Here is a 12,217-nt window from a genome sequence, read left to right on the forward strand (position 1 = left end):
CTTTCTCTTCTATTTTGCTGTCTCCTGGCACTGCCATATCCACTATCCAGACTTTTTTTGTCTTTCTTATCAACAATTATTATGTCTTGGGTGTTACATGGCAGGTGCTGTTGGAATTCTAAAGTCCCATAGCAATCATCTTCTTCTCTTCTTCTTCTTCTTCTTCTTCTTCTTCTTCTTCTTCTTCTTCTTCTTCTTCTTCTTCTTCTTCTTCTTCTTCTTCTTCTTCTTCTTCTTCTTCTTCTTCTTCTTCTTCTTCTTCTTCTTCCTCCTCCTCCTCCTCCTCCTCCTCCTCCTCACCATTACATTGTTATTGTTATTATTGTTGTTGTTATCTTTCCTTTCAGCAGGACAATCTGAGGGGAAGTTTAGCCGAAACCAGTTGGAAAATCCGCTTCAGTTTCCTTTTCCCCGCCTTTCACGCGTCACCTTGCCCGTTGACGTGCAGGCGGGGAGCAGGCGGAGCGGCACGAGCCGTCCCTGAGGGACGAGGGAAGAGAGCCATGAGGAGGCGGGGTTAGAACCAGGTACCGCTAAAATCTATTGGTGGGGCAGAGAGGAGTGCCGGCCCCTTATTGGGCGCGTTGAGGGAAATTAGCAGAGGAGGCGGTGGCGGGGCGGAGTCGAGCAGTCGGTGGTTTCCAGTTAATAGGCGGGTTACGGGATGGGGTGGCGGGAGGTGACGGTTGGTTCGGAGAACCGGGACGGGGAACTTCAGGTACTGGGCTAAGTGAGAGGGTGCTCCGTTGTCTCGCGGGGCAGAACGCTTGGCGTGAGGTGGAGTGGGGTGTGTGTGTGTGTGCGTGTGTGTGTGCGAAAGGAGAGCCCGCGAGCTTCGCGGTTTTGTGAACGCGTGACGGGACGGGGATGGCGGTTATATAGGGAGGCTGGCTTTTCACGGGACTGAGTTACGATTCCTATCCTGAAGTGATGGAAGTAGAATGCAAGGGGGGGAAAAAAAAAGGTCGCGCGTGTGGTTGGGGAAAGGAAACGTGTGAATCTTCCTCCCGCACCCTCCCTTACAAGAAAAGAGGGTGTCTGAAATGGAACTTGGAGAAAGGGAGAAAAAAAAAAAAAGAAATGAGAAATAAAAGATGTGAGGCTATTTAAGGCTTTTTTTAAAAAAAAAATTTTTTTTTCTAGGCCCTGCTCCATTATCACTACCATATGTTTCCCTCCCCCCACCCCTCGCTAAACAATGTTACAGTTAACTTGGTGTGAATGACTTTTTCATTAAGTTGAAGTTGCTTTCTAAGGAAAACAATTGGTTAAAAAAAGGGGGGAGAAAGGACGACAGGAAGGGATTTTTTGTGTTTTCCCATCTAAGGTGACTTAGCTTCCTCTGGTCCCTGAAAGGGGTTTTTCCTCATTCTTGTCTACCTTAACCAATGCCGAAAAAAGAAAAGTTTATCAGAAGAGGGAATTATAATTTCAGAACAGGAAGTTAATGTTCCCTAAGTGGAACTATATGGTAGTGACATAAAGTTCATTGTGTTTGTATGTGATTTACACAAAAAAGGGCAAGTAGGAGGTGAGGAGTTAGTCTTCAACTGAAGGCCATTGAGGATCCATAAGCATTGTTAAAACATATTTATGAAACTGTGAAGTTTTTAGATTCCAGGTTCTAGTTTTCACCATTTACTGTGTACAGTTAGATGTTTCGTAGACAATAATATTGCTTTGGCCTGTTACAGTTGGTGGGGTCATGGTATTGAACATGTTTAAATATCTATCTTTCTCAAAAGTTATGACATTATATATGGATCAGAAATAAGGCTGTTTCTCACGAGTCATTTGTATGCCTTCTCCCTGTTTGCTGAGGTGGATTCTTTGTCCATCCTAGACTTGGATGATCTTTTTATTTCTTTGTTTATGACCTGCCTTTATTATTTTTTGCAAATAACTGAAGGTGGCAAACATATCCAAATGCACCTTCCTCCTCCTATTTTCCCCACAACAACCCTGTGAAGTTGAGCTGAGAGAGAGTGATTGGCCCAAAGTCACCCAACCAGTTTTTATGGCTATAGTGATATATCTTTTACCCAATTGTCAATGTCTGTCCTACCTCTGTTGTTTCTCTTCCCAGCCACTATAGTCACTTGATTTCCTTCTAAGGTAATGGGTAACAAAGCCTAAATAAATTTTATATACCTTATGGATGACTTTGGATGGTGCTGAACATGAAAAAAAACATTTTTGACCCTTATACAGATAAGGATAATCTAAGCCCATATCTGAACAGGGCTAAGATGAAGGTAATGTTATGATCAGAGAGCTAGTATGGTGTGGGTGTCAAGGCACCAGGCTAGAAACTTGGAGATTGTAAATTCTAATCCTGCTTTAGACCTGGAAGCCAGCTGGGTGATATTGGATCAGTTACTCTCTCAGCCCTAGGAAGCAGGCAAGGGCGTTCTGAAAAATGTTGCCAAGAAAACTGCAAGGATTTGTCCAAGCAGTCAACAGAAGTCAAAAACCAACTCAAAGGTACCCTCACCCAAAAAAGTTGTGATGGCATGGAAGAAAAAAAAGCATCTGCGTTGCGCTTAATGTGGAAGAAGGAAAAGGCTTATGGCACAATGCAGAAGAATGAGGACAGGCTTTATAGCAGCAACTTGGAGATAGCCCAGGGATGCCATAACATACTGTAAAGGACACCAAAAGAAATGGCCTGAGAATAACGTGACATTTTGTGTGATTGCCACCACCTTGCTAGAGTTAATTGCTGGTGCTTGTTCTGATCCCTCCCCAAAATATGCTTGGATAATTTCTAAATATCCCCAGTGTCACATCAATTCAGAGTATTGTGAGGAATTTAGACAGTTCCTAGTCACAGACATAGTTGATTGCTGCCACCAGCAGATAAGCCTGATGGGTCAAAAAGGAGAAATATCCTTTTGACGTATGAGAGGCCAGGAATCTGGCTTTTATCATGTGTACTGATCCTATCCTGCTGTACACCCTAGTGCATCTTAAAGTGTAAACAAGACACCTAGACTGCATGCCCCCTCCTTCAAAAAACAGTCTGCCAGCTTAAAGAACCAGAATTGAATTAAAAGCAGGATAATTAATTATCCTGCCTTTATTGTTTTCTTCAGTCTTTTGAAAATGGCTGGCTGGCTGCCTCTTTCTAAAGAATCAAAAATTAAGATGTCATTTACTGATTTTTAGAAAACTGAACTGCAAAGAAAAGTAACTTGAATTATCATTTATTTAGTTCAAGATACATTTTAAATGTTATCGAAGTGTAAAATATGGAATGGTGCATACTGTGGTTCTATTACTACATCTCTGCCCTAAAAGTATTGTGATAGAGGCAGCCTATGTTACAATCTCGTGAATGTGTTGGTGCTCTTTTTACTGGAAATATTGAACTAGAAGCAGGATGGCCAGTAATTTGGATTTCTACCCCCAGCAGAAGGTTAGACTTGATGGGTGACATGGTCTATATTCCAACTCTGTGGTCCTAGAATCTTATGGGGGGGATTACAAGATTTGAGCAATACATAATTTTTAAAAGCAGTGTAAATGATATAAAATGAGATTAAAAAGTACCTTATCCTGAATCCTAGACTTGTGGAGTTTTTTGTAATTGCTCTTTTTCCTTTCTTTTCCTGCTCCTTTAAATAAATTCAGAATACAATATACCATGGAACTACATCCTCAGGCTAGATTGGGAGCAATTTGTTGACTCAGGATCAGCTCTGTAAACTTTATAGCTGAAGGTAAAATTCAAGTCTAGATTTTTCCAATTTAGATTCATTTTATATTGCATCATATATTTCAGAGTAGAACTTTGATTAATCTTGTTTCAGATTAAACAATGGGTTTGAAGTGCTGGTATAATTGACATCACACACAATGTGAACAGCATTTCATTAATACTTCTTACCTGGCTTTTCCCCTAGTCATTCCTTATTTCATTCAGTTCTCTTCCGGTTTATTCTCCTGGTTTATTAATTATCATAAACTATCACTCTTCATGATAATTAGGATTGATCCTGTGGTTGTATATCACCTTGATATGCATGGTATGGAAGAACTACACTAAAACTCCCTCTCTTGCTTCAACAAGTGGAGTCTCTTGATGCAAGTTTGCAAAAGAATCTGAAGTTTTTCTTTTAACCATTCTCATACTAGTACAGTCCCCCCCCCACACATCTTTTTGCCAGCTAACAATACTGCAAAGGCTGCAGGCATTTAGAAAGTGAGAGGCACTATAAAGCTTTCCTAAATGCTATATTTCCTCATATGTTTTCTCGTCAGATATTTTTTTGCTTGAAGCAAACCTGGTTTGTGCTCTGAACCTGGTTAATGGGATGGGGGGGGATTTAGCTATTTCCCTTCCCCTCACTTATTAATTCCTCTAATTAATACCTCAGTTGTAGAGGTCATAGCTCCCTGAACTTGGTTGTTTGCTTGCAAATATGTTTTCATCATTTGTTCATACTTTTTTTTGTTGTGGCTATCTAATAAAAATTCTGAAAACTAGTTAAATCTAGTGAAAGTCAAATTATCACTCTCCTATTAATTTCTTGGTTGACCTTAGATCTTTCCAGTTCTGCTTGTATTTAATATTTCCTCACAGAGTACTCATGTGGATAAACAAACTTAAGTATTTTACACATTACTTTTTGTATGTCATTCTCTGTGTTGGAAATGATAATTAGGTCTTTAAAAAAATCAACAGGTGGTATTAATTAATTTATTGGTCAAATTTTAATAAACCTTTATGCATATGCCAAGATGTGTTCATACACAACATTTCTCTTTTTCCAAGAAGTGCCTCTCCCTTGCATATTATCATTTACTTTTGTAATTCTCCTCTCTTTCGTTGCACTTCCAAGGAAAGGTTGGCAGATGCTCCATATAGAAGAAGATAAAAAGCCACCCATATTTTAGTCAAATGCTTTGGACCTAGATTCTTTTTTTTAAAAAACAAAAAAATATACTTTGCTCTACTTGTTAAAAGTCTCAGCAGGAAGGCCAAAGCCCAGCTAATTTCTGTTCAAGAATAGCACCGTGCATAGTTTTAATTGGCCAGCCAATTTGTTAAATAAAAAACAAATATTGCTGAGAACAAATGAAACGTTTAATGCAGGGTGGATTTGATTTAAATCGAGTTGATTTAAATCATGATTTAAATCACTAGTAAAAAGGCTTGATTTAAATCAACTCGATTTAAATCATAATTTTTTAAGAGCAACTGTCATCTCTGCTACTCCTTTGACCCACTGTTGACTCACCGATAGTCCCAGTGTTGCAGAATATACAGCCTCATGCTACATAACTAAGCTCCGTTTCATGCTGAATAAACTAAATTATTTATGTATCTTAAATAGAAAACTATCTTACGATAGATTTTTACCCCAAAAGTTTTTTATTAAAATAAATTCGATAAAAATCAAAAATCCGATTTAAATAAAAAAATCTGATTTTTTTTGATTTTTTTAAAAAAAATCATTGATTTTTATCCACCCTGGCTTAATGAATGCTTCAACACTGAGCAGAAGTAAGACAAGAGTCTGATAGCATGTGTTGTTGTCATGTAATCATGGATAAATGCATAAGGAATGTTTGTGATGTTGGAAGTGTGGTGCTTGGAAATGTATTTGTGTATAAATGTAGGTGATACAGAATAATTTGAAAGTGAATATTGAATAAAGTATATAATGCAATTAGTATGGATGTGAAACTGAATATATCAAAAGATCAAGGTAGCTCTAGCACTTAGACTTATATTCCACTTCACAGCCCTCTCTAAGCAGTTTACAGAGTCAGCAGATTGCCCCCAACAATCTGGTCCTCATTTTACCAACCTCGGAAGGATGGAAAACTGAGTCAACCTTGAGCCGGTCAGGATTAAGGGAATTGAACTCCTGGCAGTGCAATGCAGAATTAGCCTGCAATACTGCATTTTAACCACTGCGCCACCACAGCACTTGGGCTTGACTGGTGAAAAGTATTGCAAGGTATATCAAATTGAAAAGAAAAAAAGTAAAACATGAACATTTTTGCAGGGAAGCAAAAATGGTTGAAGGAAGATTGTCTTTCTGGCTACTTTATTATATGAGAATTAAACTTGTTGAAGAAAGACAAAATCAAGTTGAATGAAGTAGAAATGAGCCAAAGAAGGGATGGATTAATCAGTGTTGAATAAATTAGATTGAATACAAAAGTGATGATCAGTACATAAGAACTACCGGTACATTAAGATGGTTTGGTCAAATCATAAAATGAATATATGGAAGAGTGAGAGGAAGGCAAAGATGAGAAACTTAATATTAGTTGATGAGATCCCCCAGAAGAGAGAGGCAAGAAGTTTAAAGAACAAATGGCAGTCTGCCAAGTAAGCAGCATATGGATGCAGTGGAAAGAAAGATGGTTTCCTAGAATAGAAAGATATGGAGCAGTCTAGTGAGTGGTGCTGGTATAAACCAGATTGACTCAGATTTCATTTTTCTTTATTTCCTTCCTTTAATAATTTTGCTTATTATTTCTTACTGAGGCATTGCACCATATTACTTATGATGAAAAGGAATAGCATGATGGGTAAGTGGTGTGTATATAGCTACTATGGAGATAATAACCTAGCTAACTACAATGTTGCAATATGCACAATTCATTTTTACTTTTGTTCTGTAGGTCAAGTAATACCACATAAGTTCTTTAAAGGGATTTGAGTCTATTTGTTTTTGGCTTTGGGTCCATTTGGTGTGTGTGTATGTATGTGTATATCTCTTTCTCCCCTCTCTTCATCTCTCCATGGTCACATGATCAAAATTTGGTTGCTTGACAACTGACAGTTGCACTGTCCTGGAATATAAATGTGATCACCATTTGTAATCTTCCCAGCTGGCTTCTGACAAAGTCAATGTGGGAAGCCAGATTTGTTTAATGACCTCATGATTCACTTAACAACTCAGTCAAAAGAGGTCATGAAATGGGGCAAAACTCACTTAACTGCCCACAGAAATGTTGGGCTCAATTGTGGTCATAACTCAAGGAGTACTTGTATTCTGTCAAAATCTGATAATTTATTTAAGTTTTGTAGAAATGATATTTTAGACAGTTGTTTTAAGACTTGCCTTGTGTGTCATGCTGTCCTCCCACACTAAATATTGAGTAGTGACTCATCTTCCTTTAAAGGATAAGTTGTTATAGCATTAATTTGTTTTATTTCTGAAAGATTCTTCTCCAAGTTCAATTTTTTTTTTGGGAGACTCTTCAAACTTCTGGGAAGTTACTGCCCACAGAGCACATGGGATCATCATTAAATTTTAACATGTATATACTTAGTCTCTGGATTTGAACTTCAGGGAAATAAAAATCACTGTCCCATTGCTAGACTTGTAAAAAATTATTTTGGCACTTTGGAATTTTCTACTTTTTCTAAATCTGTATAGATCATAATCAGCATACGATACAGCATTTAACTTTGTCGATCTAGAATTTTTTTGTTTTCTAGTTTTGCCTATCTCTGATTCTGTCTAAATTCTTCATCCGTTTACTCAATACAGTCTATAATTTGTTCCAGTTCTGAATCATATTTCACCAGCAATTTAGAATAAGGCCAGAAAGCATTCCAAATTTTGTTTTTTAAAGTTTTAAAAGTTTTAAAATTCAGCCAAATTTGTGAGACTTTGCCCTTGTTTTTGCAATTCCTTTGAAACAATAGTACTTATTTGAACTTATTGGAACCCATCCAATTGCAAAAAGAGAGTTTTAAAGAATTTTCACTTTTGTCTTATTGACAATTAAATCTTTCTGTCTCTGTAATTTATTATATTTGTAGTCAGTCTATGAAATACATGTGTATAATTTAGGCACCTACTTATTTGCTTTATTGAGAAAAACATTTTAATTATTAGCATTTTCCCATTTTATGAGCACTTCTTGTAGTCTCAGTTCATTAGGTCAGGAACTTTCTGCACTTTTAGGAATGGAAAAAGGAATTGTTTGTTTGGATTCTAAGGAATATAAATGGCAAGATAAGCCAGAACAAAAGTCCAACCTGATAAGACAGGGCAAAGGCTGCTAAAGGTGTTAAATTTACTTTGATACATAGTTTTCTGAAATGGCTTTTTGACATGTACTGTGATTTGAAATATAAATTTAGTTTGTAAATTAACCATCTCGAAAGTTTTGGGATCAGTTTTGGACGAATACTCTACAATGCCAAATATTCTACAATGCCAATTACAATGACATTGGGAACCTAATAGATAGGGAGACAAATAGCAAGGAGCGACTTAGGTTGTGCCATATTAACTGTAAGCAAAACAAACAAACAAACCCTTATTTATTTATTTATTTATTTATTTATTTTATTTTATTTTATTTTATTTTATTTATTTATTTTATTTAAATTTATTTAATTTTGTATACCGCCCTTCTCCTAGTGGACTCAGGGCAGTGAACAGCCAGAACTAAAATACATGCAGATACAAAATTTAAAATTGTTAAAAGAATTATATAACTGGCCCAATTTAAAACAGTTCAATTTAAAACCCCATGACAATTTAAAACTAAATTATGGCAATTATGTCTTATCCTAAGTTACTTAATTGAGTCTGGTGACTTGGGGAATTGATATTTTTTAAAAATCAATCTGTAAACGAAGGAATTCATTTTCTATTCTAATTATATTGTTTCTTTTAAAAAATTCTGAACCTTTCCCATCTCTATAAACTGAGATTTTTGTCTAAATATCTCACTATCAGCTACTTTCTGCCAGTCCTTATCAATTTTAAAATTTAGTTAAAAATAGTCTTGTAAGAATAAAGGAATTTGAAAAAAAAATCAAGAAGAGGCTTTCTACAATGTAAACAATGCTGTAACTTTTAATGTTATACAGTATTTATTTTATTTATTAAATGTATAGTTCACTATCTTGGGTCAGTTGGTTTGTCTTAAGTTGCTTGTAAATGTATGTATGCCTACATAATGGTGTGCTTGAGAAGATACACTTCTAACTGCAAGGTTTTGACTGAAGAATAATGTTTAGATGTTACAAAAACTGGATGAGTAAAACTGGTAATTGATTTGGAACTGAAATTTTAAATACAAGGTATTTAATATGTGTGCCTGTTGAGGACTGTCACATTTTAAAAATCCAAGGAAACGAAGCTTTCTGTGCGCTTTCATAAAGACACTAAGTATACAGAGTTTAATGTACTGATTTCTTTCGACTACATAATTCATGTATGTAATTGATGGCAATTTTATTTACATATGGATAGTCCTTGACTTATGACTGGTTGTTTAATGACCATTTGACGTTACGATGGGTTTTAAAAAAGCTACTTACAGTATAACCTGTCTCTAAAGTTACATCCCTGCACCATCACCATCTCCGTGACCAGATGATTGTATTTTGGGCGTTTGGCAACTGACTTGCATTGACACCCGGTTGCACATCCCAAGGTCACATGACCACAATAGGCAACTTTGAAAATGGCACTAGAAAATGGCAAAAAACATTGATATGCTAGAATCAGTTAACGAACACATTGTTCAATTAAAAATCACATGATTTGCTTAACGACCATGGTGTCTTGATTTACAACCATAAAAAAACAGTCATAAAATCAGGTCCAGTCATGTGCTTCCTTGATTTACAACTGCAGTGATTTACAACCAAAATTCTACGCTCCATTGTGACCATAAATCAAGAACTACCTGTAGAGTATATAAGTAAAACATGTAAGAGATACATTTTGTATTGGACAGCTCCTATCCCTGTTCTTATTTTTCTTAATTGAGTATTACTTGCTCACCTGAACTTTCTGTTCCAGCTTAATATTGTCTGAAAACTCTGGTGAAATACATGTCTGATTTATATTTTGTGGTTTCAGAATTTGCCTCCTTGGATAACACTAGATTAGATTGGCACGAGCCTTACTACATCTCTTCTTCAAAGCTGCAAAATAACATTGGTAAGAACATCAGTATTTAATTATGATTTATATTGTTATTTTGGTTAACTTTTAAATGATCTTTATATTTTTTTGGCATACCTGTAAAAAATAGAGCAACTAATTTACTTATGTTCTGCTTTGGTATTTTCTGTATAATTCTCTAAACACCCTCCAGCCGCATACATACATGAAGGCGTGCGTGAGGGTGTGCTTGTGTAATTTGGCTCTGACTTTTGGGTACAGATGGATCTGAGTGAAAAGAAGGATCTGTGTTTTTTGGCTAATATATGTTTTATTTAGAGGTGTATTATATTTATTAGACAGCTGATTTGCTATTTTATTTTATTCTATAGTTTTATTTCTTTAAAATATTTATACTCTTTCAGGAGTGATCTTTGGAGCAACTTGCATCTAAAATTAAACAATAATTTTCCTTTTTTTAAAAAAGTAGAGTTCCCAGTTATCTGTTTTTTCTCACATAAAAAGTTTCTGAGCCATCTCATCATTTGTATCCTCTGTTGTCTTCTCTTTTTCTACTTGTTCTTCTTTTTCAAATGTGACCAGAACGGTATATAGCCGTGATGGTGAACCTATGGCACGCATGCCACAGGTGGCACACATAGCCATATCAGTGGCCACGCGAGCTCAGCTCTAACGCACATGCATGTGCCGGCCAGCTGATTTTTGGGCCTTCTGGGCCCACCATAAGTAGGGAAACAGGCGGTTTCCTGCCTCCGGAGGACCCCGGGGGGTGGTAGGAAAGGCCCGTTTTTCTCTCTTCCCAGCCTTCAAAGCCTTTCTAGGAATCTGGGGAGGGCGAAAACAACCTTCTCCACCCCCCTGAAGGCCCTCTGGAGGCCACAAATGGCCTGTTTGCCAACTTCCGGTGGGATCACCCCACCCCACCCCGCTCCTGGCACGCAATGGCAAAAAGGTTAGCCATCACTGGTATATAGTATTTCAGATACAGACATATCATAGGTTTGCATAATGGGATTAATATATAGGCAGTTTTCAGACTTTTTCCTAATAAGGGTTAGGGTTAGGGTTAGGGTTAGGGTTAGGGTTAGGGTTAGGGTTAGGGTTAGGGTTAGGGTTCCGGCACGGAAATTTGCTTTTTCACATCTGCCATAAATTCAATATCTTTAATTTGAACTATTCACTATGATTAATAACTCATTATATTCATGCTTTTATGAATCACATTTGCAAGATTGTCCAATTCCAGGTAGAATAAAAATAGAATATAGAAAACAAAGAGGGAACAGTGCTTCACCTAGAGGGAACAATGTGCAATCTATCTAACATACACATCTACCCCAAGGAACCTTCCACTGGATAAAGGGTTCACTTTGTTTATTTATATTGCCTTATACCGTAGTAGTTCACGAAGTAGTATTAAGACAAAAATAATAATAAGAAACTACTTCAACATCAACTATATAGTTTGTAAAGACAAAACAGCTTAATAATTTTAAAAGCATTAGGAAATAAAGAAAGTGCTTTGCCTATTGGCAGGACTTCTTTCCTGGGAAGAAAGTCTAATAATACAGCTCTATTGCTAAAGCAGTCATCTCTCTGCCCAATATTTGCCTCACCTCATTTGGAAAAGAACCTTAGCTGCTGATTTACTGATTACTGTAAATTAATTAAGGTAGTTTCTGTGGTACTGACACTTTTTCGCCAGATGTTTATATCCTGTCTTTTATCCAGGAGGGCTTTGATAGAGAGCCTACCTGTCATATTAAACCTATCTGCTTGATTAAATCTTAATCCTTTCTATGTGGTGCCTTAAACATTATCAGAGACTCTTGCATGGTAAATACAGAATTCTCACCTGTTCTAGTTAGCATTTTCCAGAATTTGAAACTGACAGGTAAACTATAATATTAAATTCCACTTCAGGTTCACCTAAGGTAGCAGCTGCTTCTCATCCATTTAACTGTAGAATCGATAACCACCAAGATTAAGGAGCTATAAAGGTTTGGAGCAAGAAGGTGGCATGTGTGTTCAGTTCTACCAGCCAGGGTTAATGTGTCGTGCAAAACCTGTCAGTTTAGCTTGGGAAATTATCAGAATTCAGCAGTTTTTAACATCTGAAAGTTCTTTCAAGATTTGTGGGAGATAGTGTTGATTAAGCACTGACATTTATGTGCAGACATACATATAAATGTAGTGTGTTTCATTAGAATAATTGTAATCAGTTACCTCTTTCTAGGATGAATGACAGTAACTGGGACGTCAGTCTTAATTATGTCTGTTGTAATATAGGGACTTTTAGTAATAAAGGAAAATGCCTC

General features: G+C 36.6%; 1 protein-coding gene across 1 annotated transcript in view; it reads left to right on the forward strand.

Moving 5' to 3' along the window:
• The first annotated feature begins 672 nt into the window (after positions 1 to 672).
• VDR (vitamin D receptor) overlaps positions 673 to 12,217 on the forward strand; it is a 95,116-nt gene continuing 83,571 nt past the window's right edge. Inside the window, exons 1-2 of the mRNA XM_070937914.1 lie at positions 673 to 718; positions 9,855 to 9,935. The gene's annotated coding sequence lies outside the window, so the exon portion shown is untranslated. The remainder of the gene's footprint in view (positions 719 to 9,854; positions 9,936 to 12,217) is intronic.

Source organism: Pituophis catenifer, unplaced genomic scaffold (genome assembly GCF_029215685.1).
Source record: "Pituophis catenifer annectens isolate HBS135680 unplaced genomic scaffold, rPitCat1.0.hap2 SCAF_2, whole genome shotgun sequence".
In the NCBI taxonomy this organism is placed as follows: Eukaryota; Metazoa; Chordata; class Lepidosauria; order Squamata; family Colubridae; genus Pituophis; species Pituophis catenifer.